Below are 27,924 nucleotides of genomic sequence, written 5' to 3' on the forward strand. Positions count from 1 at the left end.
GCGCTGCAGAAGTGGTCAGCAGGTCCAAATCCTAGGTGGCGGCGAGGAGGAGCGGGGCAGGAGTCTCCACACACTGCTCTTGCTTGCAGGCACCACCCCCCAGCTCCCACTGGCCACGCTTCCCAGCCAATGGGAGTGCGGAGCCAGTGCTCAGGGTAGAGGCAGTGCACAGAGCCCCGAGTCCCCCGCACCTAGGAGCCGGACCTGGTGGCTGCTTCTGGGGCGCAGCACGCTTCCAGGATAGGTAGGGACTAGCCTGCCTTAGCTCTGCAGCACCGCCGACCAGACTTTTAACAGCCCAGTTGGCGGTGCTGACCAGAGCTGCTAGGGTTGCTTTTCGACCAGACATTCTGCTCGAAAATTGGACACCTGGCAATCCTATTTAGAACCCAGAGTAGAGAATTAGTGAGTTGCAACATTAGTCATATTAAATTGATGAGAAGGCATCCTTAAATGAGCGAAGTCAGTGGCAAACTTCCCACTGATTTCAGTGAGGCCAAGCTTTCACCCACTATTAATTTACTCCATGACTAGCCCCACTGGTTTCAGTGGGACATTTGGCTGAGCAAGGTACTACTCAATACGAGTACGGATCTTATGTTACTAAAAGAGTGGAATTTTTATTTTCTAAGGAATGTTTTCTACAATTTTTTTTGTTCCTGTCACTCTGCGTGGCTTCTTTTCATAATGGTTTAATACCGCAGGTGAATCCTGGCATCAGAATAGGTGACTTGCATCTGCATAATGGAATTTGCACATTGTAGGAGTCATCAAATGGGAATTGAAGGAAGGTTCTCTTAAAGCTCAATGCAGTGACAAGTGATTGCTCTCTCTGGCAGTCTCATCAGTCCCAGGGTCTCTCTAATACTTATGAAGCTCCATCAGATAATTCTTGCTTTGAATAATCAATCATCAGCAATAGACAAACAAACCTTCAAAATAGTCTTGGATTGTTCTTTCTTTTCAGCAAAGACCAACACACTCTTTTGTTGCATAAAGTGCCTTAGTGATCATTATTAGCATAATGGTTTAAATGTTTATTGGGTTATGGCCCTTCCTTAGCTATTAGTCTAGGAAAAACCTTATTAACTACTCTCTGCAGGGCAAGTTTGACCTGCAAAGCAACCTGTGCAGAATTTAAAAATACCAAGATATATTTTAATTTCACCAGGTTTTGATGTTTTAAGTCACACTCAGAAATGGTGCACTTCATATGGATGAAAGCTGCTCAGTATCTAATGTGGGTAAGTATCACTGATTGGCCATAAAGGCCTTATGTAGGTGCATTGTGTGGGGGGAAGGGAGTAAAGGGCTTCCCTGTCAGGAACTCAGGTAGTTCTGAGAATGGTTGCACAGCAACTCAAGGAGATCGATTTGGCCCAATAAACCCTCACTAAGAGACTGTGCTCCCTGATTGGACAGAATGGCCAACAGATTCCTATTTAAGCCTTGTAGCAACAGCAGTGACTGCTCAATGTGTTTCACAACCACAGCTGTGCCTAACCAGCTTCCTGTACTGGCCTTTGCTCCAACCCATGCCTTCAACTGTTCCAGCCCTAGTCCCCACTTTCCATAGAACTCCTGGCTCTGATCATTGGCTTTTCAAGGGGAATAGCAATGTATATATGGCCTCTGTGCATCAAGGAGTTTCAGAATGCCTTTGGGGCTGCACCTCAGGTGGTGGGACTCCACACAGTGTCTCAGTGCAGGGCTGTGTCTAAATAACACAAGTGAGCCCACATTAAAAGAAAATACATTCATCTCTTTTTGAGTAGTCATTTTAAATCAAATTCATGGCTCTCTTTTCTCCTACAGCAGTGTAAATCCATAGTAACTCCACTGAAGTCAAAGGGAGTCATACCCATATAGCTAAGAGCAGAAATGGGCCTTACATTTTGTATTTCAACTGCATCATTCATAATGCAATAGTTGTGCTAGTCTGTGTAATTAGAACCATAATGTGGCTTCATACTCTGTACAGTATCCTATTGGGGCATGCATGTGTGTATGTAACTAAAATATATCAGTGCCAGCACTGAGTGTAGATAAGCCATATTCACCAGTGCCTCCCTCCATGCTCTGTATGCAATGCATTTGAGGGTGCTGTTAATAGCACATTAGTTTTTGAAGGTGTCATGTACACTCCCCAGTGCCAGACCTCCTCTTCTAGTTAGTGGGAAAGGAGAGCAGAGCTTCACTGATGGGCTTAGATCATGCTTGGTGCATAAAAACATACTTACTGTGTTTCTTTTTAGAGGAATATAATCTACAAAATGCAGTTATTGATTTAAATTAAATCAACATCTGAATATGCTTCATGAAGATTTACAAGGGCCATGTCCTTGTAAGGCAGCAAAACCTAATTAAAACATTGGGTGAAATTGTGAACTGAGACACTGAGACCAGATTTGTAAAAGTACTTAGATACCTACAGATACAAATACATGCCTAGTAGGATTTTCAAAAGCACTTAACTCCCACTGATTGAAAATTTCAAAAATCCCACTGCATCTTTAGGCATCTAAATATCTTTGAAAATTTGACCCTGAATATGGAATGTAGGGCCAAGACTCTAAACCAGATGGTCTCCTCTCAGCTAGTGTTGATTATGTGGGATTAAGCAATGGGTGGCTAGGGCCTTTCCCTGCTCAGGATTGACCCTGAGTAGTTACTAGTTTCTTTAATATGATATACTTTAATATGTTGTAGCAATATGTGCTACATTCCCTGGTATATATGCTTGGTAAGTGGTCATACATTTATTAAGTGCTGCAAAATAATTTCTACCTCTCTCCAATAGAACACATTTTAATAATTGATTTTACACAGCTACTGTATTTCTCACTTAAGCCTCTTTATTTCCTGCTCTCCATCTCAGTTTCATGCAGCCATGGAGAGTAGCAGCATTTCCCCGAAGTACCAGCGTTTCATGGGAACATCAGCACTTCCTGCCTGGCCTAAGGAGAAACACTGGCAGTGTCTTGTTCAATGCACAGTATCAGGCAGCACTGAAATAATTATCATCAGATATTATAGAAAATCTCTTAGTGAATTTCTAACATGGTAAAAAAAGAAGAAGAAACCCTCATATGCAGTGGCAAACAACTTTTTAGCTGGAATTGAGAGAATGTGTCTTTCATACACACACACCCACACACACACCCTTTTGAGGGGAAAAAAAACATTAAACAAGTAAAAAAGAAAAGGAGTACTTGTGGCACCGGAAGTGAGCTGTAGCTCACGAAAGCTTATGCTCAAATAGAGACTAACAAATTTATTTGAGCATAAGCTTTCGTGAGCTACAGCTCACTTCCGGTGCCACAAGTACTCCTTTTCGTTTTGCGAATACAGACTAACACAGCTGCTACTCTGAAACCTATTAAACAAGTAGCCCCAGATTGCCTCGGCACTGACATGTGCATGCAAAGGAGGGAAGAAGCATATACTATACACTTTGTACACTCTGTGTAAGTCCCAGGGACAATAGCATTTGCCAAATTGAGGGAATTACAGGCACAGGCAATGAGGAAGTTGGATTATAGGGCAATGCAACGTGCCAGAGAAGCACTATTCATCCCAGAGCTCCCGCAATACCTCCTGCTCATGACTATGGCTAAACTATATACTCTAGCACTGGGTGTTGGCTGAATTCTCAGAAGCCATCAAAAGTCTTATATAAATCTAAACTGGGACAAAAATACTGTGAAAGGAAAAGCAGAATACCTTTCTATGGATTTATTTCCTGCATTTATTATGCCATGGTGAATCCACACATCAGAAAGCATGCAAACTACTATGTGAACATAGAGTACATTTCCATAGAGATGAGCTCATTAACTATTACCTATTTCCAAGCCCAAATGGTGCATGAAGTGCATTCTGAAAAAGAGAAGAAAGACTTGGCCATTGTCAAGAAATCAGCTGAAAAAAAAAAAAGATATTGCCTTATAGCTTAATAATATTCCTCTTTGTTCATTTATTAGCTGATACCCTTCCCTGAATCCAGCCTTATTTTTTTAAATTCTCAAAAGGTTCTCTTCAATTATTTAACTACCACTTTAAAAAGCAAACATCTCTCTCTACTTGTTTAGAAGGTATATTCTTTACTTGGAGCCCTCACTAATGTTCAGCTACAGTATCTTAAAGCAAATAAAATAAGATAAAATAAATCCATGTATTTCCTACCAGACCTTTCCCCTCACTTATTAAATAAGTTGAACAAAGATTGCACTATATGCATTATTTATAGCTTGGGTAGATTAACAGCTTCTTGTTTGTTTGTGTTTCACAAAGCAAATATTGAAATCTGTGGTCAGGGCTGCAGTAGGGTGTTGCTCTTTTTTGATCTTACCATTTTGATACAATGCATAGATGGGTAGGGGTACATTTCGCTGCATGTAGGATCTGTTGAGTCCATCAATATGCATTTTAGTAGGGTTCAATATGTTCACCTCTCTCCTCAACTGCAGCAGATATTGCGAGTGCTATGTGGGACAATACTACTGCAATCAAGATAAAGCTTCTGACCATAACTTCAGTTTAGTTGGTATTTCAAATCTAATAGGACATTAAACATGTGTTCTTTTAAGGCTCACATACAAGGGGAGCAAGAGGTTTCAGGAGACCACTTACACTCTGCACTTTGCCAGAGCCTGCACCGTGGAAAGAGCCGCCACCACAAGGCCGATAATCTCTATCCCCCACAAGTTGGCAGGGATTGAGAGGACCCGCTTCCACTGCCCCAATGCACTGGCCTGAACCTCTGCTTTGGCCCAGTGGACAGAAATAGTCTGCACCAACAAAAAAGGCTGGCACAGCTTACTTTTCTCCCCCACACTGCCCCAAACAAGGGGGAAGCACCAGATTGTGACTGTGGGTGAAGAAGTTACATGCTACCCCTTACTTCAACAGGGTTGTAAAGTTACAAAGCAGCCCTTAGTACCTTATAAATATTAATTAAGTCTCCCATGTCTGTGAGGTAAGTATTACTACTCCTATTTTACTTGGTAAACTGCAGGCTAGTCTACTCTAGAAGCACTACATGGGTGCAGCTGCACCGCTGTAGTGTGTCTGGTGAAGATGCTGTCTCCCGAGAGCAGAGCTCTCCCATCAGCACAATTACTCCATTTCCACGAGAGGCAGAAGCTATGTCAGTGGAAGAGTGTCTCCCATCGACATAGCACCGGTATGGACAGCTCTTAGGTCTCTGTAACTTGTGTCGCCCAGGGGGGTGCCTTTTCACACCTCTGAGTGACGTAAGTTATATTGACTTAAGTGATAGGGCAAACCTGCCCTGAGTGTTTACCTCCCTACTCCAAACTGCCTTAACTCTGCCCTGATAGCAATGGCCTGAAAACAATCAGGAAAATAGACCGCCTTGTCCATCCATGACAAATCATTCTATTGTATCCAGGGCCACAGCAGCCAGAATGCCTGAACCTCATCATAAGAGAGTAGAGCACTTATGGAAAACAAGAAAACATTCGTGTGATGACAAGCCAGAGCATACACTGGAGACTTACATGTACAAAACAAATTATAGAATCAGTGTTGTGTGGTACTATTCTGAGACTGTTTAGGAAAGGATACATAGGCAGTGGTGCATCTCTGTGGAGGCAATGTGATGGTTGTTGTGTGCCTTAGCTGAGAAGTACAACTATGTGTGTATACATGGGCAACAAAATGATTATATTAAATTGCCCACAGATATTTTACTATATCATTGGTTATTAAATACCGGTGATTCATTCATACAATGATAAAAAGGTATGTCTGTCTGTTTATGGGGGGGAGGGATAACTCAGTGGTTTGAGCATTGGCCTACTAAAACCAGGGTTGTGAGTTCAATCCTTGAGGGGGCCATTTAGGGATCTGGGGCAAAAACTGGGGACTGGTCCTGCTTTGAGGAGGGGGTTGGACTAGATGACCTCCAGAGGTCCCTTCCAACCCTCATATTCTATGATTCTATGATATAAGCCCACACGTTTTCCTCTTCTGTTATATTACATCATATTACATGGTAAGTCGCATGATATAAGCCCCCATCCAGAATGCATTCTTTTTCTCCAAGACGTGCTTCTCTGGGGCAGATGGATACAAAGGTCAGATGCTAGATAGAAATACTGCTAGATATCCACCCTGTGAATCATGACCTTTTGCCTCAATCATTTCACAATATTGGAACAAGCTTTAAGTTTTATGTGGAAAAAAACATCCACTCTCCATGGGTGAAAGAACAGTGGAGAACAGAATACCAGAATAACAGACCAGTAGCCAGCTCTGTTTGACCTACTAATATAAAATGTCAAAGTTTAAGATTTCAGCCTTTAAAGATTAATGTGTGATCAGCTAACAAATATGAAGCCCAATGTGGCATCAACTTGCAGCTCTGACTTCAAGATATTTCTGATCTACTTCCCAAACATTTTGAAGTAGAAGGATAAGGCTAAAGATCTAGAGGGAATGCACTGTGCAATCATGTAGGAGACCTGTAACTTCCTGTCCTAGTTTAACAAAGATTATGCAGAGAAAAGCAAAATTCAGCTTGTCTTAATTTCGGTTCAGAGGTTAGCATTCTTTCCATCTACCAGGTTTCAGAGTAGCAGCTGTGTTAGTCTGTATTCGCAAAAAGAAAAGGAGTACTTGTGGCACCTTAGAGACTAAAATTTATTTGAGCATAAGTTTTCGTGAGCTACAGCTCACTTCATCGGATGCATCCGATGAAGTGAGCTGTAGCTCACGAAAACTTATGCTCAAATAAATGTTAGTCTCTAAAGTGCCACAAGTACTCCTTTTCTTTTTCCATCTACCGTATCCCATTCTTTCATTTACAGAAATGCAACACAAATTTTCTGTACTTCCTATGTGTGTTCACTTGCTACCCAATTAACATCCTATTCTCCTGAAGTAGTTTTGTGCTCAGACCAATGCACTTGAGCTTTTAACCTTTTCTACCCCATCTGTATTACCTTGGTTTTTTCTAGTGTGTGTTTTTAAACACACATTAGGTAACATGTTACAAACCTAGTGGTGATAGCATGTCATAGGTTTAACATGTGTTAGCACCTCAAGGAAACTCTATACCCACCCCAGATTTCACCCCTCCCAGCTAACATATGAAAATACAAATTGCTTTAACACATTAGCTAACATGCTAAAAACACTTTTCTTACCACTGAAGACACGGCCTCAGTTCCTGATATTTATCCCCTCCAGGTCTGCATAATGCCACTGGAGGATGAAGAAATGGAGTTGGTGAGCTCACCAGAAGGCCTTTTGCTATCTGCGGGGACAGGGACTGTGATGCAACTTCCAACATGGAAGGCATAAAGCTTGGTAAATGCAGGATAGAGAATCTGAAGGGCTTCAAGAGAGGCATGGAGAAGTCTATGGAGAAGTGCTGAAACATTTCTTAGGGCTTGATCCAATTACCATTGAAGTTAATGGAAAACTCCTGTTGACTTCAATGGTAGTTGGACTGGTCTCAGGCACTAGACAGAGTACAGTTTTTTCTTTGGCAGTCTCTAAACCAGTACAACCAAGGCACTGGAGCTAGTTGCACTATGCATTTCATATATCAGTACTGGGCAATCTAATTTCTTGCTGGGCTAGCCTGTCCCCCCAGCCCCCTCATTCAGTCATTGAAAACATAAAAAAGGCCCTGATGCACAAAGTTGCTCTAATTATAAAAATGAAACCAAAGAAGGTTGCTAACATGCTTAGATTCTGGTGTGAAAGTCACCCTGGCATGCCTCTCTGCAGTCAGATCTGGAACTGCAGGTAAGTCCTGCTTTGATTTCCCTCCACCCAAAGTATAAACAACTCCAGACTAGCTTTGGGTATTAAAGATCTCCCTCCTCAGAGAGTTTCCTTTATTTAACAGAAAGTCTCCCACAGGCATACATGACACCTTTATATCTCAACTTCTTGGCTGAGGGACTCAGTCCCAGTCTGTCTATCACACGTCTTGATTTCATCCAGGTGCCTCATCTAGATGCTCTGACCTCAGGTCTTCTGATGCTACCTGCATGGAGTCTTCCTCTGATGTTGGGATCTGTGGTGGTCTCTCAAAGATTCCTCCAAATACTAGGTGGGCACATTATAGCTATTTCACTAGAATCCTCCCCTTTTCTGAAGCTCTTCTTCCAAGTCACCTGGCCTGGCCTGGTAGGCACCTTAGGAGACTCTCTGACTTAGGAACTAGCATTCTTCTTAACCCAGATTTCCTGTTTAGCTCAGGATCTCTAGGATCTCCCCTGATCTAGAGCTTCCATTCTTCTCAGAATTCTCCCTCTAACTGAGATCTGTAGCCTTTTATCATGCCCAGGTGCTTCCTAGCCTAATTAACTACCTCCCAGTTACTCAATGAGTAAATAACTCCCAGGTGGAGCTGAGTTGGCTCATTCCCCCAGTTGAGCCTGTCAGAGAGAGGCTGGGCTCCTGACACCTTCACAGATTCAGCTACCCTTTGACATTAGAGTAAATTAAGAAATGATACTCTGAATAAAAGTGATGCATAAATTGTTTTCCAATGACAATTTAGAGATGCATGTTGTGTACAATACATTCTTTAATTGAATGCAGAATATCTAATTCTAGAATTGTAGTCACATGCATATTGGTCCTATGTTACTGTCCCTACTCACACACTAGCAACATAATGGTTCAATCCAGAGAATTCTGGTCCCCATGCAGCAAAGAATGTGAGCATATGCTTAATTTCAACTAAGTATGTAGTTCCCTTAAAATCAATAGGACTACTCACATGCTTACATTTAAGCACATGCTTAAGTACTTTGCTGAATCTAGACTCAGCACCTTGCAAGATTGGGTTCTTAAATAGCTAAACTATTTCTGAATATTCTCTTAATGGTTTCTAATTAATTTGGCAGCTCTCCGTTCACTCTCTTGGTAACAATTACTTTATTACACATGCCCAGAAGCTTTGAATAAAATGGTCAAATGCGGAGGATGCAATTGTCACTTGATGCATTTCACAGTACAATGCCTTATTTTATACTTTTTGCCTTTTTATATAATTTGGTGCCCATTCTCACATTAAACAAATGTGGACAATGTTCTTTTTCGGTTGCAATCAGTAGGTCCAAATGGCAAATGAATGCTTTTCCTGCTTCAGTGTTTAAAGTAATGTCATCTTTGGATGTCTGTTCCAGGAAATGAAGATGCCCTTTAAGTATAAGATTTTCAGATGTACTCAGTGTTGTCTTAACTCTCTTCACCCTGAAAAATCTCAGCTGCAAAAGAAAAGCTGCAGTGATTTTTAACCACTGCCTTAAATGAGTATAGAAAAATAATATTTGGTGTTATCCTAGAAATAAATATTGCACCCCAACATAATTATGATGCACCTACCAGAAGCAAAATGGCAAAGAATAAAGTGATAGGTATTGCCATTGCTGTGTCTAAATTTCAGCTCCATTACAACAGCCCCAGGTTCCTCTGACACCTTCTGTCAGATGTGTGCAGTTCTCAACTCAGTCCTCTCTGAACAATGGTTCTTTGGTTCTATCACCTGCAAGGAAAGGATGGAAAGAATGATAAGGACAAAGAGAAGCATTTATTTGGAAACTCCTCCTCTCACACTCTCAGCCATTTAAAAGGACAGGTTCTACCTGTTGTCTCCTTAACTCCATTGGATTGGACCAGATGTCTCAAGATGCCTGCAGAATCCAGGATTTAAGAGGCTGGGTCTTTAGCAGTCACACACATGGGACATTTTAGGCTTCCATGTTTATTAGAATATTGTTTTTAAAGAAGACCAAAAAGTCATTGCTCCTCAATGGGACCCTCTGCTTATTCTCTCTGTTCTGTGGAGGCATGGTTCTAAGTAAGCCTCCAGATCAACTCCAAGGGCACAGGAAAGGCAGTGATGCAATGTTTCTTCTGAGCGTAGACAGTGATATGGCAATCAAAGAACAAATAATGTGAACAAGCAACACCTATTTTGTCAGAAACTGAACTGCTGAAGGCAAAACTGAAAAAAAAACCCATCAAATTATAAGAAACATAAAATAAAACATATGGTTAATTTTGTGCCATTTTATCTCTGATCTGTGAAATTCTTAAAACATTTGCTTCTACCCCGAGGTGTGGCAACCACAAATATAAAGATCTTACAGGCAACATTAAGACATAACAAAACCACTAGCCATTAAATTGATACCTTCAGGCTCAAATCCTGAAGTCCTCATTCAATTTAATTTCTACTCAGTTCTTACTAACCAAAGCTGCCACTGGCCAAATCTTGACAGGTGCTGAGCACCCACAATTCCCATTGAAGTCAATGAGAGTTTTACTTGAGAAAGGACTGTGTGAAAATTGAGTAAAGTCCAAGACTTTGTTTATTCTATTAAATAAATGCATGCCCCCAATGATGCCTTCCAACAATTAGTCTTTCTGCTTTATTATGGAACTTTTGCCACTCTGTTACTGTATCTTGCCATTAGATACCCGGATCCATTTGACCCCACAGAAATTGTTTTGCTTCTCTCTCACTGGAACCTTGCGTATAGCTCCAACTGGCAAAGACATCAATAATGTTACATATGACAACCTGGTTTTCCTCTCAGGAGGGCAATGGAAAAGGGAGTCTGTTCTCTTATAGACCACAGATTTGTTATTGTGGAAATCACAGGCAGCGAAGCCTAAATCGTGCTCTCAGTTAATACATCACAACTGGTTGATAGCTTTGTAAACAAGGCAGTCTAGTGGACAGAGTGCCCTCTGCATACAATTTAGAAAGCCAATTGTTAGAAATGGTGGGGTAGAAAGGCACAGGCTGTCACAGTGACCGTATTTGATACGCTGACAGTTTGAAAACTCTTGCTGAAAGTGTGATGGATTAACTGTTTTGTTACTGCTCTGCAATTGCTACACCGGACATAGTGACCTGAGGATTCAATTTCATACAAACGACTTCACTTCATTATCTTTTGGATGCCCCTGTGTAACTCTCCTAAATTCCAGTGGGAACTGCACATGCAGAAACAGAATACATCTTTCAGAAGCATGCAATAAATTGCTGTTTACATTAAAGGCCACATCAAATATTATTTTTATAGTTCTATAATGCCTTTCATTCTGAAGGAATCCACAGTTCTTTACAAACCATGGGCCTGATTCTGATCTCACATACTCTGTTTCTACCAGTAGTATCACCCTTGAACAGATTTTCAAGTGTTCAGCATCCAAAACTGGACCCTGATTTTCAAAAGAGCTGAGTTCAAACGTAGGCACCTAAATAAGGACCAGACTCCAATGTGCTGCGCTCTTTTTAGAAATTTCACCACCTGCTTTGATGCCCAAATGGGAGCTAAGCTCTTTTGAAGCTCTGATCCTTACTGACTTCAATCGAGTTATCACTGCAAGGGAGATTAGAGTCTATGTGTCGATATATACTCTCCATCCCAAAAGAATAGTAATGGGGTGTGTGGGAATGTACACACACAACTAAAATGCAGCATCTTTGTAACAGAGACTGGTAACTAACCAGCAAACAGTGTGGTCCACAGTATTATAGGAGAGGAAAAGAGGCAAATCTCTACTCCCATGAAAAATAGCATGGCAGCACTGAACATTGAAGGATCTTTTAGTATAATCAGACAGAGTCACACAGTAAACTGCCTGGTATCTACCTTTAGGATCCCTGAAAGGGTGGAAAGTAATCTACCTTGCTGGGTTATAAACATAGTTATAAACATAGGAACTGTCACACTGCATCAGACCCAAGGTCCATCTAGTCCAGTACGCTAGCACCAACAGTGGCTAGTACCAGATGATTCAGAGGAAAGTGTAAGAATCCCACAGTGGGCAGATGTGGGATAATCTTCTCCCCGCATAGGTTACTTCTGTTCCCTGATAGATAGAGTTTGGCTTAAGCCATAAAGCACAAAGTTTAATAACCCTTACCAATTTTTTGTTTTCATTAAACCAGGTAACTCTATTCTTCATATCCCTACAAATATTGCATCCTGTTTTGAATCTTGTTAAATCCTTAGCCTCAATCATCTCCTGGGGAAATGAGTTCCATGATAAGGGTTATGCAGTTTTGAATTTATTTACAAAATGTTTTATCGGTGAAACACCTGGTGAGATTAGATGGGGATTTGGATCTAGCTCCATTATCAATTACAGACATATAGGGCTCAATTCAATTCAGGCATAGTTCAATGATGAATTTCTCTCTTATATTAGATCATCATCAGATCCATGCACTGATGGACAATTATCGGCTATATCTTTAGATAATTCCAGGCCATTCTGAGAAAAGAAGTGAAACTTCATCCTATCCCCTTCTTTAGGCAGATACTTCCATCAGGTGACATTCATGAAGGAGTCAGGAAAACTCAGACTCAAATAATAGATACCAGGAATCAGTCAGCACACAGCTAAATTCACAATGGCATCAGGACACAACTGTTACCTGCACAATTTAGGGCTCCCACCTCCTACCCTCCCTGGGTGCTGGGTTGCAATGGCCCTCTGTGGGTTAGTTGAACCTTTTCCCAGTGAAAGAGCCTTCACAAAGTGTCCTTAAACATGTACATGTATTTATTAGAAGTTAACAATTCATTAGCCGAATATACATGCCAAGCATCTAATGCTCAACACTCCCAATAAGGCAGACAGACTTCTTTTGATGACCAGTCAGGATCATGTCTCATCTGGGGCCCCACAGTATGGTCATGCAGGGGTTAAGAGTTCTGGCAGCTTTGGTCTTGAGCTGTGTTCCAGAGTTAAGTTCCAAAGAGCTTGTCTTTTGACCCTCATTATATAGCTGAAATGAGGGTTAATCTTATTTATGCCTTCACCAATTATTTTAATTAAAGCATGACTATACAATAGATTTCACCAAGCATAAACCCCAATGAGCTAAAACCATTTTCCTAGCAACAGAAAAACCTTTTAATTTCTACTTATCAGCAAAGCAACTTTTAACAAAAACTCACACAGACACTAGTAAGAAACTTTCAGAAACTCCAGGTTAGCTTGCATATTCTATTGGGAATATGGACCTTCTATTCCCATGAACCTGTGATTTTACTGCATCTGTCCCTCTTAGTAATGCTGCAGCTGATACTTCTCTAGCTGGCTAAGCCAAAGTCAAATTCTCTTGACTCTATAGTTTTGTTTCAAACTTAGGGTGACTGAGCATACAAAATGGCTGTGGGTTATGCTAAGTCCAAACATAAGATGGCCATGGGTCATGTGAAATCCAGGCCTCTCATTACACAACCATGCTTATCTTAAAAAAAAGATCATGCATTAGATTTACTTGATTTTTAACATTCTTGGCCTGGTGTCTCTAATTTGCTAAATTGATTAGTCATAATTATTCCTGTACCTTCTAGGTATGATTGCTTGCTAAGAGGATTGTCTGGCTGGGAACACATGAACCATGTGTGCTATACGTTACATTTTTGTTGAAACTTTAAACAAAAGCTGAGCTAGATTTTAGACAGGTAACATTTTTGCCTCTGCCACTAATTTGGTGTGTGATCTAGGGCAAGTCACTTACATCCTTTGCGCCCCCCGTAATCTGCAAATTCTGGGGATCACAACAATGTCACAATACAGAGTACCAATTTATGTTAATTTTTGTTGTGAGTTCTATGATGTGAACACCTCTGTACTAGGGAACAAACTGAGACCACCAGCTGTGCTTTAGAAGCGTGTAGCCAGTAATGACTTCAGTTCCTACATGTTATCAACAACACATACTGTAACTAGGTCACATAATATTTGCTTAAAGTTCCACAGAATCCCAAGGTTACTGTATACAATACTGTGTAAATAAGGACTTAATAGGGCAGCAGATCAAAACCACACAGAGGAATCATTTTAGATGTCCATGACCAGGGAGAATGGGAATGGAACAGGAATACACACATGATCAAACAACAGCACTTTAAGAGTTTAAATGAGATTAGATTGGATGTTGCGATTACTGCTGACATGTAAACTCAGTGATGTAAGCAGAAAAAATACACCTTTGGGAAAAGCATCCAGCTATTCACAGAAGGATAATAAGGACTGGGCCAGTTTGTGGATAATACAAACCAAATTGATAATACTTTCATGCTGAATGTTCTTGCTTCAGTTTTGTAAACTGAAGCTTTGCTTAGGCATTTTCTTACCATAAAAGTGATTAGTATTTGAGCCAGGGATCCATAAAAATCTAAAACTGTGCAGATCAATTCGTAAGGTAATTAAGTGTTTTCTCCATGATTCTATGATAGCTATATAAATGCTAAGTGATATTATTATTACACATAGGCTCAACACATACCTTTGACCATTTTATCTATACTCTGCCTACTAATCCATTTTACCCAGGAATACTTCTAATTTCTAAAACTTTGAACAATTTCAAACAACTACTATAACCCCCCCCCAAATGAAATGAATGCTTCCTGTCCCCAAATGCTGAATTTCTAACCAAAAATTACAGTGGTTGGAGACTGAAAGACTTCATTCAGTCCTGGAGAAGAGTCAAATTAGTGGATTTCCCCCCTCCCTCCCACATACAGTTGCTTTTTTACTTTTTCAGTGGATAAAACAATAAAAAAATAAAAATAGTGAAGAAAATATGTGCCTGCATGCAGGGGGGTTCCTCACCCAAATGAAAAAAAATTCTTAGGACAAAAAAAAAACCCTGTAGTCTCTTTTGAAATTTTTAATTACATACTTAATATTTTTGACCACTAATAATGAACTCTTAAAAATGCCTAAAGTGCTCCAAAATGCTTCCAAACTCACCTTTCTCTAAAGTAAGTGGACTGTAGAATACATAATGTAGTGGTATAATTGGAAATGACTTGCATGCCTCATTAGCTTATAACACATAGTAACACCCAGGTATTCTGTCTGTGATCTAGCAGTAGGAGTGAGGATGGAAGGCCCACAAAGGTGTACAAGATTGTGAAACAGGTATGGCAAGGATGGCCAAACTGTGGCTTACGAGCCACATTCAGCTCCTTAAAGTGCAGCTCACGGAGCCCTCTGCCCTTCCTCCCCATTCTCTGCCTACCAGACGGGGGGAGGTGAGCTTGGGACTTCTGTTTTCAAGCAGGGTGGTGGGGCTTCTTCCCAATGGGGATGGGAGTCTCAGAACTCCAGCCCTGTGGGGAGCACCTGCTGGGGCTTGAGGCTTCAGCAGGAAAGGGGCTGAAGCCCCGAGTCCTGGCAGGTGTGTCCTGGCTCTCGAACTGCTGAAGATTGTCATATGTGACTGGGAGGGTCAGCAAGTTTGGCCACCCCTGAGATATGGTCATGGCAGGAGTTGAGTCTCTGTGCTTTTGGTGAGATGCGGGTAGAGACCTTGAGTGGATTGTTTATGATGTTTGTGTAGCTAGAGATTTGAGCATCTCTAGTGCTATTGCACAATGATTTCAAGAGATGGAGAACAATATAATTAACTGAAACTTCAGTAAGTTGGCATTTAGCTGAGATGCTGTGGCTAACTCTACGCTTGGGAAATTTTAAAAGAATTAGGTTGTAAAACCAAACTAATTCTGCAGGGTAATTCCTTCCTTGAGAATGTATTAAATACAAAGGGCAGGTTTTTCAAAACAGATTGCATTCTTATATTTGCCATCTCCCATACCGGCACACATGTTCCCTCCGGCATGCTACAGTCGTATTACAATTCTGTATGACAGTGCATGATGGATAAGCCTCAGAGGGTTTAGAGGATTGGTTCAGATATGCTCAGATGCACATTGGAAGCTTAAAAAAAATCTTTGATCAAGAAGTTGGACTGATAACACATTTTCTCATAAGATTTCCAGTATATACAAGATAAGAAGCAATGGTCTTAAATTGCAGCAAGGGTGGTTTAGGTTGAACATTAGGAAAAACTTCTTAACTGTCAAGATGGTTAAGCACTGGAATAAATTGCCCAGGGAGGTTATGCAATCTATATCATTGTAGGTTTTTAAGAGCAGGTTAGACAAACATCTGTCAGGGATCATCTACATGATACTTAGTTCTGCCATGAGTGCAGGGGACTGGACTAGATGAGCACTCCAGATCCCTTCCAGTCCAACTATTCTATGTCCCAGATTTGGATGGACTGAACATTTCTCAGTTTTTGCATTTCATGCATTAAGTGCTGAGAAATGCAAATTAAATTAATTTGACTTTCAGATATTCAGGTCCAGATTAAGTTTTCCACAAAGGATATGGTCAGGTTTTATGGAATCAAGACCAATTTGTATCATTACATTCTGTTCTTGGAGGCACATGTATAGTTCCTATTGAATTTCAGGGGAAGCAGTCTTGTCCATCAGAAGGTGAAATTGTTATTTCAATGATCTCTCTAAACAGAATGGTAAGAATATGAAAAAATATTTTTAGACTTAAATTATTTTCATCCTTTAATAAGCTGATAATTTAGAATAATTGATTTCTTTGGAAATATTTATCAGGCCAGGTTTTAAGTTAACACTCATGGGAAATTTGTAAAATGATTCAGTTTCCATGAGCATTTAAATCGACCTTCATTTGAACAAAGTATTTGCTAAATAGTATAGGAGTGTTGGTGTCCACTTGGGAGCAAGCTAAGATTGTCTAATTACTTGAGCTAGTAACCTAAATCAGATTTGGGTCCTTAGAGATCAAAGTGACTCAAAGATACACAATGGCTTTTTTAAAGAAATTATTTAAATTGTGAGCAACTATTTTAGGTCACTGTTGAAAAGCTAAATTTGAGTTTTTAAATTAAGAATCTTATTGGTAATCCCCTCTACTATGCATATTTTTAGTTTGTATTTGTAAAAAAAAAAAGCCTCTAATTAGAAACTTATGCAAATGATGTGCTCTTTGATTTTAAAACAGATTTTACTATTTTTGATGGGTAATTAACACTAACAGTTTGATACATTTGTAAAAGATAACATGTTAAACTTTTTAACTTCCTAGTTGTCCTTTTCTGCTGAGTGTAAATGTGAAATATAAACACACATGAAGCTTCCTTTCATCTCAAAATAAAGAGTATTACTGTTTTTCAAAAGGATCAAGTGTTACTTCATTGCTGATATAATCCAGTTAATTTGCAAGAAATATTGAAAAACAGAACAAACACATAAACCTTAAGACATCATGTACCTCCATCTTTCAAGGTCTAACTATACATGCAGCAAGAGCCAGATGTTGCTTCTATTATTCAGGCAGATAGCCCCACTGAATTTCATCAGAACTACTGCCTAAAGTCAAAGCAGGATTTAGCCTTAAATACACACAGGTAACCTTTGGAGGTTGATCTTAAGGGTGTGTCTATACTTCAATCTCAGGGTGTGGGTGTAACCTGATTCTTGACCAATAAGCACCTCTCTCACCTCTGCCTTCCTCTCTCCCATATGCCCACTCCACCCCACATAAGGTATGTCTACACTGCTATCAGAGGTGTAAGTGTAGCATTTGTAGACATACCCAAACTAGCTTTAACCTTATTTGCTTGAGTCCAGTAGCTCTGCAGGTAATTAACCAGGATTCTGGGTGGTCTTGTAAGAGTGAAAGTGTGGCAGTACAGACTGTACAATCCTGTCCAGGATGCTGAGTGTATATATCAATGGCTAGCATATGCTGCCCTTTGCGTGGCTTCACTGCTATTGTTATTTGAACTAGTTAGATCAAATATCTTGTGTGAGGTTGAGTGGGCATGTGGGAGAGAAAAAGAAGGTATAACAGAGAGGTTGGTGCTTATTGGTCAAGCATCAGGTTTGAAATCCTTAACCTCCCAGTTTTCCTGCTGCAGGATACTGAGTAACTCCCACTGACTTAAAAGAAAAAAGAAAAGCAGCAGCAGCTTTTCTATAGTTTTATGGCAAGTTGTTCTATCACTGTCACTCTTGTCTTTAATATGATTTGAACAAATAATGAATGTCATCTTCTTATCTCTGAGCATGCAGCTATAAATAAGTAAGAGAGAGATTCCCCCCCCTTTTCATGAAGATCAGTTTAGGGTCTATAATTGAAGGATGTGTTCGTATGAAATTATAACAAAAATAGAAGGGGCGGGGAGCAAGGGGTTCTCTAAATCCACATAAGGCATTAGTGTGAAATGTAATTTTTCCATGGCATTTACAGCAGGTCTGGTGAGAAATAAAACTCATTCTCACTGAATCAGCAGCAGGCATTTCAGAACTTCTTGATTCAGCTCCAGCAAGTAAATAAGCATTTCTTAGCTGAAACTCTTATGCAGCTACTTTAAGGACCAACGCCTCAATCCTGCAACTGACTCCACACAGGCAAATCTCTGTTCTCAAACTGCATTCAAGAAAATAGGGTTCCATGCAAGCTGAGGAGTTGACATATATAAGGCCAGTTGCAAGATCAGGGTCTAGTTCTCTCTCTTGTGAATTGATTTTTGCTTGCTTGAAGCATAAACGAACAATATGTTAGAAAATGTAAATTTCAGTTTTTATTTCAACTAGTTGAAATTGCATAGATTCATTATAGATGGATACATTCTTTGCAACACTCATGCAGCCATATTAATTTCAAAGGAGCTGCACAGAGTGTAAGACAGCACAGAATTTGACACCGTGGAATTCCATGGGTATAACTGACGGGAAATTTAGGCTCTCAGTGCTCTCTGTTTTCTTGAAGGGGAGAGGAAGAGGAATTTTGTTTTACTTTGTGCACCTCTTCTATTCTATATATGTTCTTAAACCATCCTCATGGCTGTAGTATCCAAGTGCCTTCCAGTAACACTAAGTGAGAGGACTAACAACTGTCACATGGGGTTTGTTTTTTTCTCCTAACCTCTCCCTGGGCCTGCGATGGGAGAAGGGGAGGGGAACAGTGTATTCAGTGTAGCGTTTTGTTTTGGTATGTTTTTTAAGTACTATGTGTTCATATCAGAGAAGGCAAGGTCAAGGAAATGTATCTTGCACTTGGAGTGGAAGGTGATGAAGGTCTGTGATGGTCCTTAATTCTTGGGGAAGTTCATTCCACAGTCTTACAGCAGCTTCTGTGAATGCTCTATTTTCAGAACAGATGAGCTTCACCCTTGTGGCATATCTCTACTGTGTATACATACAATATATGACAATACTTTTTTTATTATACATGGAATGTAGTTAAGGTTGCACAGAGTAAATATTTCTAAACTACTACTATGGAAAAAATGGAAATATATTAGATTCATAATTGGACCTTTGGATGAATATATTATGAATACAAAAGTGTCATTGCACCCCCTTCCAATTACATTTTTAGCTGCTCATATAGAGTACAACTGTATCAATGGATGGCTTGTGAGCAATGCAATTTGTTCAGGTTGTTGTGTTTGAAACTCTCAGGTTAAAATCTAATCTTTCTTTGTTCCATCTTGTGAGTTTCTCACAATGTTTCAGCTGACATGATGGCTATCAGGTTTGTTCTGTGGAACCTATGGAATCGTAGATGCCATTTTGGATTTGAACTCGAAAAAAATGTGTCGCTTTAGCCATTTTTAAACCTTGAAACTCTTGTGTTGGATTTTGGACAGATCTCCCCCACTCAAGAAGAAGAGGCAAAAATCACCCACTTCCATGACATCCTCTAAAGCCAACGGAAGGTTCTCTACACATCATCATTTAGCGAGGAAGAGACTTGAAGGTCTGAAGACAGGGATGGGTGGGCCAGGATTACACATCACCCACACTGGTTTTATGGAGATTCCCAAACCATTTACAAGTATATTTGGCCCACCGTGTCCAGTAAACTTTCCCCTGTTGAAAATTCACAGTTCCAAGGAAAGTCTAAAAGTGGACACAAATGACGTAGCTAAGGTATAAGTACCATCTTAAATATAAAGCATTCACCCATATCAGTGTAATGTGAAATACTAGGAATCTAGTTCAAGCATCTCAGCTGCCTTTCTAAAATTCTATTTCCACTCACCCTATAACAAAGGACACAGATTAGTATCAGTACACATATTATATTTTTCTCATTGTGTTTCCATTCCCCACTCAGATTCCCTATGTCGTGGGATGTAAATTTTACTGCTCTTGTTATATTTCCACTAATGTCCTTCAAAGAACTGCACAGCATTTAAATCACTCAGGGAAAGGGTAACAGATTGTGTTTTTTTAGGCTCTCCTGTGAGTTTGGAATGGTGTCCAGAAGCATTGCCCTAGTAGGAGCTACAACAGGCATTGTCGTCAGTCACAGGACAAGGCACCCTTACTCTGCATCTCTTCCAAATGTGTTTTTGAAAGTCACTGGGACTACTCACATTTCTAAAGATACATTTCTAAAGATGCTAATGTACTTTGTTGAACTGCGGTTTTAATGTGTTTGACTGTGCTGGTGCTATAGGTACCTTAGCTATATGTGGATGGCATAACAGGGTAGCCATTTACACAAAGCAGAAATATCAGAGATTTTGGGCTGACCGTAGTGAAAATATATTCATAATATTTGTACAAAGCATGTAGACCAAAATTTTTTGCATAGCAATAACCCCAGTCTTCACAATAATAAAACACAGCCAAGACTTGTATTTATATCACATCACTCAATGAGGCAATAGTGACTGACAAATGATTGCCACATTTTTCTTTTCTGGCAGGTGCTAAAATCTCCTTCTACTCTTCTCTATTGCTCAAATTACCATTGTTGAGTTCTTTATCTAATTTAGGGCTCAGTCCAATCAAGTCACTTGACTGCATTGTTGGACTGAGTCTTAAAATTGTAAGATCTTCTGGGCAGTGACCTTAATTTTATATGGGTAAAACCCCATGTACACCAATGGTGTAATACAAATGCCTACAAAAACCTTGTCAACAGTTAGGCAGCTGCTATGCCAAGCTAGTGTTATCATGCTGACCAATATTGTCTCATTATTTGCTAGTGTCTGCTCCCCAAGTCTGTGTGTAAATACCTGTTGTCTCATTTTACCCTTAGATTCAGATATTCCAAGGCCAAAAGAGACCACAGTGATCATATAATCTGACTTCCTGAATAACACAGAACCTAGCACTTACCCAAAATAATTCATTTTTTTACTACAGAATATCTTTCAGGAAAAAAAACAATCTTGATTAAAAATTGGGAGTGATAGCTCATCTACCACAATCCTTGGTAAATTGTTCCAACAGCTAATTACCCTCACTGTTAAAAATGTACATCTTATTTCCTATCTGAATTTGTCTAATTTCAACTTCCAGACATTGGATCTTGTTATACCTTTGTCTGCTAGACTGAAGAGTTCATTATTAAATATTTTTTTCTCAAGTAGGTACTTACAGACTGTGATCAAATCACCCCTAAACCTTCTCTTTGTTAAAACAGACTGAGCTGCTTAAGTCTATCACCATGAGGCATGTTTTTCAATCCTTTAATCATTCTCGTGACTTTTCTCAGAACCATCTCCAATTTTTCAACATCCTTCTTGAATTGCGGACACCAGAACTGGACACATTATTCTGGCATCAGTGACACCAGTGCTAAATGCAGAGGTAAAATATCATCTATGCTCCCTGGCAAGATCCTGTTTATGCATCCAAGGATTGCATCAGCCCTTTTGGCCAAAGCATTGCCCTGGGAACTCATGTTCAGCTGATTATTGACCGGGACCCCCAAGTCTTTTTCAAAGTCACTGCTTCTTAGAATAGAGTCCCCATCCTGTAAGCATGGCTTAAATTCTTTGTTCTTAGGGGTATACATTTACATTTGACCATACTAAACATGTTATTTACTTATGCCAAGCTTACCATGAGATTTTCTTACCAAGATTGTAGTCTCTTTGTGGCATGGACTATTTTTTTGTTCTGTGTCTGCACAGCTATGTTAAGTGTCTACCCCACCCAAAGCCTGACTACATAGAAAGGGCCAACTAAGGCCATGATAGGCTGCATCTGAAGGGAAGTCAGGACTGATAAGCTCTAAATGATGTTGAAACTCAGTTAGGCTGGGGCCAGCTGAGTTGGTATAAAACCAGGAAGTGACTAATGAAAAGGGGATGCAGGAAAGAGGAGGGGAGTTGAGAAGAGACAAGGAGGGGATCTCGAAAAGAGTAAGCCTTGGGATCCTGCCTGGGAATACAGACACTGGCAAGAATCTAAGAGGGGGTGGAATAGCCACAGGGAGCAGACAAAGCTCCAGTGGTAACCCAGAGGGGGCCAGAGCTAGAGAAGAACGAAAAGAAGGATCCCAAAGAAAAAGCAACAGGGTCTGGAATTGCACAGACCATGGTTGATAGACATAGGGTTCCTGAACTGGAAGGTGGAGTTGGGAGCAGGCCCAGGTTCCCCTACCAGCCACCAGGGAAGTGGCACAATTGGGGCAGTGGATTAGTAAATTGCATGAGATAGTTCATTCAGCGGGATTTTGATACCCCTTAAAGGAAAAATGACACTGAGCTGGCTGGAGGGCCATGCCACAAAGAGGTAGTAACCTGAGTCTGGAGAGAGAGAAAGAGACCCTGGGGTGAGCAACTGATGGAGGGGTGTCAGACCACTTGAAAGCTAATCTCCAGATGAGCAACAAGGAGGCACCCCAGTGGTGAGTGTACCCCACCAATGGTGCCTAACATAATGGGGCCTAGTCCATCACTCTGACTCCTAGGCACTACTACAATACATAATAATGATAATTAATACAGTCTTTCAAAATTAATCTATCTACAGAAGAAGGTTTTTTGCAAGTCTCTATCCTAAAGACTAATACCTTACCAATGGGTTATGAGTGAAGCTGGTAATGTATAAAGTCTACCAGAGTAAGTGTTTTAAGGTAACCAAATAGTTACAGTTGAACTCAAATCATTTCTATTGTAGCCAGATAAACAGTAACATTCTTAAAGCGAAGGGCTGTCTGCTCATAAATTGTCATTGATGGTTTTGTAGAGTGGAGAACTGTATAATTTCGAATTTATTTAAGCAGTGTACAATTGGGCAAAGTTATATTTAGCACAGTTAAAAATGTAGTGAAGTTGGTGAGGAATCATTTGACATAAATAGAAATAGGAATCACAGCTACAGATGGTTGCAGTTGTAAACACAGCAGAGACCATAAATTAACTCCAAATAAAGAGGCTTTGTAGAACACATCTAGATAACTATAAAAGCTGAGACACAAAGCACTGAATAGTGGGCTTAATTGCAGACCCTGGAGTGCTCCCTGTATGACCTCTGATAACCTCGATTCTAGTCTGATACCTTTTTCATCTCTGCAATGCTTCATGCAAGGCTGCCCAAGTAGGCTTGCAGCGTTCAACTGATTAAGTAAATCATAGTGTACAGATCGCTGCAGCTGGTTTCCTCAGCCACCTGACCTACTTAAGGCTTATCAATTTATAAAGAAGAGGGAGAAATAAATACAAGATGAAAAAAAAGACGTGTCTAGAAGCACTGAGTTCTAATTTCCCAAGTGATAGCGAGTTTGTGCGGATCTATTTCTTTCATTCTAATACACACCTATTGAAAAAGAAAGACAACTCAGCATGGTAATGTAGAAACATTAATCTCACACACTGGATGTAAAGCATCAATTCAGGAAAGCATTTAGGCCTATGCTTAAGTCCATCCCTGTTCAGTAAAGTTATATACCTACCTGCTTTGCTGAATAGGAGCGGGGCTGCTGAATTAAGGCCTTTCTCAAGATGCCCTAAGAGAGTCTTTGATCCTGGTGTTGTTTCTCCATCTCACAAGAAAAGCAGCACATAAAGATGTATGATTGTCTAGTTTTGCCTTAAAGAAACAAGTAAACATCATTTAAAGAGTCTTGTGCGCTTCCAGTACCAAGGAAAATGGATTGTATTTCACACAAGTCACTTCCAGCAATCTTTAATGCTTTCATATCATCCTGGAGAAAGCTACAGAGCTTGTGGGAATGGCCACAGTTATATAAGGTCGCTATTCCTAGAAGGGATGAGGTGCACATGGGGTTCTCTGGGGTTCCCTAAATCCAAAGCTGTCTCTGAGGTGGTATCAGGAAATCAACCAAAGAAGAAGTTGCACCTCCATCTGCTATGTGGTTGGCACAAATCACACAATATAAAGTGCTTTTATTTAAAGCCTTCACTTTATTGATCTCCAGCACTCTCACCAGAATGCCTTTACTCAAAGTCTCAGCTTTATTTAGTCTCAAGCACATACAAACACAACGGGCTATAGAGCACCCCCAAACAATAGTTACTCATGGTCTGGAGTGGTCAAATGATGAAGTTCAAGTGGCCAGCTATCTGCTTGTTGCTGGGGATTCCAAGAGATTAATTGATCTTCGACTATTAGTGGTAGATATGCCCAATGGCCTGTGATGGGATGTTAGATGGGGTGGGATCTGAGTTATCACAGAGAATTCTTTCTTGGGTGTCTGACTGGTGAGTCTTGCCCACATGCTCAGGGTTTAGCTGATCGCCATATTTGGGGTCCTTTGGAATTTTCCTCCAGGGCAGATTGGCAGAGGATCTGGGGTTTTTTTTTTTTTGCCTTCCTCTGCAGTGTGGGGCATGGGTCACTTGCCGGAGGATTCTCTGCACCTTGAAATCTTTAAACCACGATTTGAGGACTTCAATAGCTCAAACATAAGTTAGAGGTTTGTTACAGGAGTTGGTGGGTAAGATTCTGTGGCCTGCATTGTGCAGGAGATCAGACTAGATGATCATAATGGTCCCTTCTGACCTTAAAATCTATGATTCTATATCCAAAAGGGCAAATCAAAATTCCTCAGTCCCCTCTACCCCTTATATGTTTGTAACTGCTACAATTACATCGACATGTCCATCAAAACAAAAACTAGTAAACAAGCACTTTTAAGCTGTTAGTTATATAGATGTGTTTTTGCAGAGTTTGCAGTCTCTTGGACCCTCACACACACACACACCCCAGAAGTCAAATATAGATCAACTTCCTGTTTTTCCACAAATGCTTACCCCAGCATATCAGGGAGGATGCAGTCAGGCCCACTCCTCGTGATCACCCCTCCCTCCCAACTTTGCCTTAGTTTGCTAAAGCTGGTGCAAAGGCCTTACAACAGGTGCTACTCTTGGCAATAAGCAAAATAATCAATATTCCATTCCAATCACTGGAAGTGGCTTGGGCACCGGGCTGGTTGCTAAAAAATGCCCCTCATCACACACACCCTTTTTCATTATTTGGTCATCTTTGATAATGTGTATGGGGTTTTTCTTTAGTGTTTCTAGCCTGATTGTGACCAAAACTTTCTAAAAGTAAAAGCACGTAGTGCTGAAAATGTGCAACAGCAGAGCCATGAACTTCCCTGTTCATTCCAATCAATGCTCAGACCTAATTACGATAATATAAATATCAACATTGTGAGCATTCTCTAATAACCGTTATGGGGGATATTCCAAAAGGTACAAAAGGACAGTTAAGCACCCAACACTCATTAATGGAAGTTAAGTGCCTATCTGCCCTTTGTGGCTCTGGAAATCAGCCCATATCAGATATATCCAGTCTGGGTGGGTATTTCATTCAACTGAAAGGATCTTCTTCATGAATAAATAATGAGTGGTTTAGTAATGCTAATGGCATACTGGGCCCTCCACATTTACCTTTGTCCTTCTCCATCAAATCCATCCTTAACATCCATTGTTTATGGCCTCTTCTCTTCACATCTTTAATTATTCAATCATCTTTAAGGTGATCAGGGGACTTTGAAAAATAGAAACATTGGATGTGGGATGTCTCTGAGGAAGGGAACATGTTATGTATGCTTGTAAAGTGACACTTATATTAGGTGGCTATATAAATGTTCTGAATTAATAATAATCAATAATAAACATCAGGTAAGGTTCAATAGACTAATACCTAAATTCACTAAAGCCATTGGTTCATATTTCATCAGGAAGTCTCCTGCTAAGTATCACATCATATTTCTTCATTTAGTATACCCATCACTCTCCTGCAACCCTGCTAAAGCCTCATATTGGGGTTGCAGGGAGTCAGGAAGGCTTCCAGCACAAATCATCTTCCACCCACTACATGCCACGCTGATGGCTGTTCCCACTTGAGAGCAGATGGCAGGACTAAGCCAGAACTAGTTGTCTTGCTTGCTCACCTCCAAACTTTCAACAGTAGTAGCATCTATGTCTCACTTAGTTAGAGGAAAACAGCCAGGACTGTGGGGTGGGATGGGATGCGGAGAGACAGCAGTCTCTGTGTGTGGAGAGGGAGAAAAGAGACAATTCAAGTGGGGAAAGAGATAAACAGATTTTGGGAGGACAGGAACTGAAGACACTGAAAATGGAGGGGAGCAATGGGGAAGAGAGTCGTGACTGGCTATGGGGGAGAAGTCAAAAAATGGGATGAGAAAAGAAAGGATAGGGATTAGGAATGTTATCTTGCTTAACTACAGAGGGTACATAGATAAGATGTTTGTCCCCAAGACATATAAAAGCACAGGTGAGTGTACCATGGAGCAGAAGAGAGAGGTGAGGGCAAGACAGAGGTGAGGGCTGGAGCTGAGTCCTGTAAAATTTTCATCAGCCTTGGTGGTTTTGTTGGACACATCCTAAAAGCCATCACTTTGACTGGTGTCCTTGATGGCCGTATCACCAAAGAGGCCAAGGACTGGGTGTGCCATCCATACAGACCTGTTATCTCATCCCTAAAGATACTCCATTCAGATCAGGGTTGAAGCACATATCAGTGGAATAGTGTGGAGACAAAATGTGTACTGCAGCAGTCCCTTGCTAAGCCTCTTTTAGGGGGTAGGGAGATAACTTCAATATTCAGAACTGTCAGTTGAGCAACTTCTTGGAGTGTCATCCTCAGCTGGTGTAGGTCAGCGCAACTCTATTGACTTCAGGGGAGCTTTGCTGACTGCCATCATACCAAGCTCTGGTCCTACATTCATTTCTGTGTGGGGATGAATAACCTCCTTAAAATATTTCACTGAGCATTTATTATGATGATGAAGCTGCATCAACTCCCAGTGCTGGAAAATGATTCTCTCTCTCTCTCTCTCACACACACACACACACACTCTCTCTCTCTCTCCCCGCCCCACCTCTCTCTCTCTTAATGCAAGGGGGAATAGATTTTTAGTGCACAAATGTAATCACCTTGCTCACAGGAGAAATCCAATTGACTTCAAGTAAGGTGATCACAGTTTCACCCTTCCTCCATTACTCGTTTTCTCCTCAGTGTAAGTTCTTTGGGGCTGGGGCTGTCTTTTTGTTCTGTGAGTATAAACTACTTAGCAGAAGGAGATCCTGGTCCATGACTGGGGCTCCTATGTGCTATGGGCTTGTAAATAATAATAATTTAGCATAAGGCTTTTTATCCCCTTTTGTTTTGACAAGACATGAAGGGGCAGGTCCTCAACTGGTGTAAATTGTCAGAGCTCAGCTGAGGATCTGCCTAAAGGGTTACCCCACCCCCCCAGTCAGCCTGCCTTCAATCTACTTTTCTCCTTCACCCCTCCTCTCTTCTTAACAAGCTACACTGTGTTTCTTTAACCAGCCTCCAAAATGAGGAGTCAAAAACTAGGCTTACAATAACCAAACAGGATTGAGTGATGCACTGAAAATGGCTATGGTGGGAAAAGGAGGAAGAACACATCTAAAGAAAGACCAAGAAAGGTAGACAAACAAAACAACCTATCCCACAAAATTTGATCAGCAGTCTTGTTTTGCATCACCTCAAACACATAGCTTGCTTTTTGCCTTGGCATTTGGCTGATTATGTGAACATAAAAATCAAACTTGTACAAAATACATTTGACTGTAGTGATTCAAGTCTGATCATTCAGATGACTTTTACGATAAATGCTGATGAAGATACATATCCTAGAGGCAAATTCACCAGTAACACCCATTTTAGTTTGAAAAGCTATTTTGTGACATACTATGCTGTATATCTGACTAATCCCAGGGGCTGAATAATTCATGTCCATTATAAAATGGACCCTTTCAAACTCCCAGAATTCTGCACAGGCATAAGCCATCAC

Source organism: Dermochelys coriacea, chromosome 2 (genome assembly GCF_009764565.3).
Source record: "Dermochelys coriacea isolate rDerCor1 chromosome 2, rDerCor1.pri.v4, whole genome shotgun sequence".
Classification (NCBI taxonomy): domain Eukaryota; kingdom Metazoa; phylum Chordata; order Testudines; family Dermochelyidae; genus Dermochelys; species Dermochelys coriacea.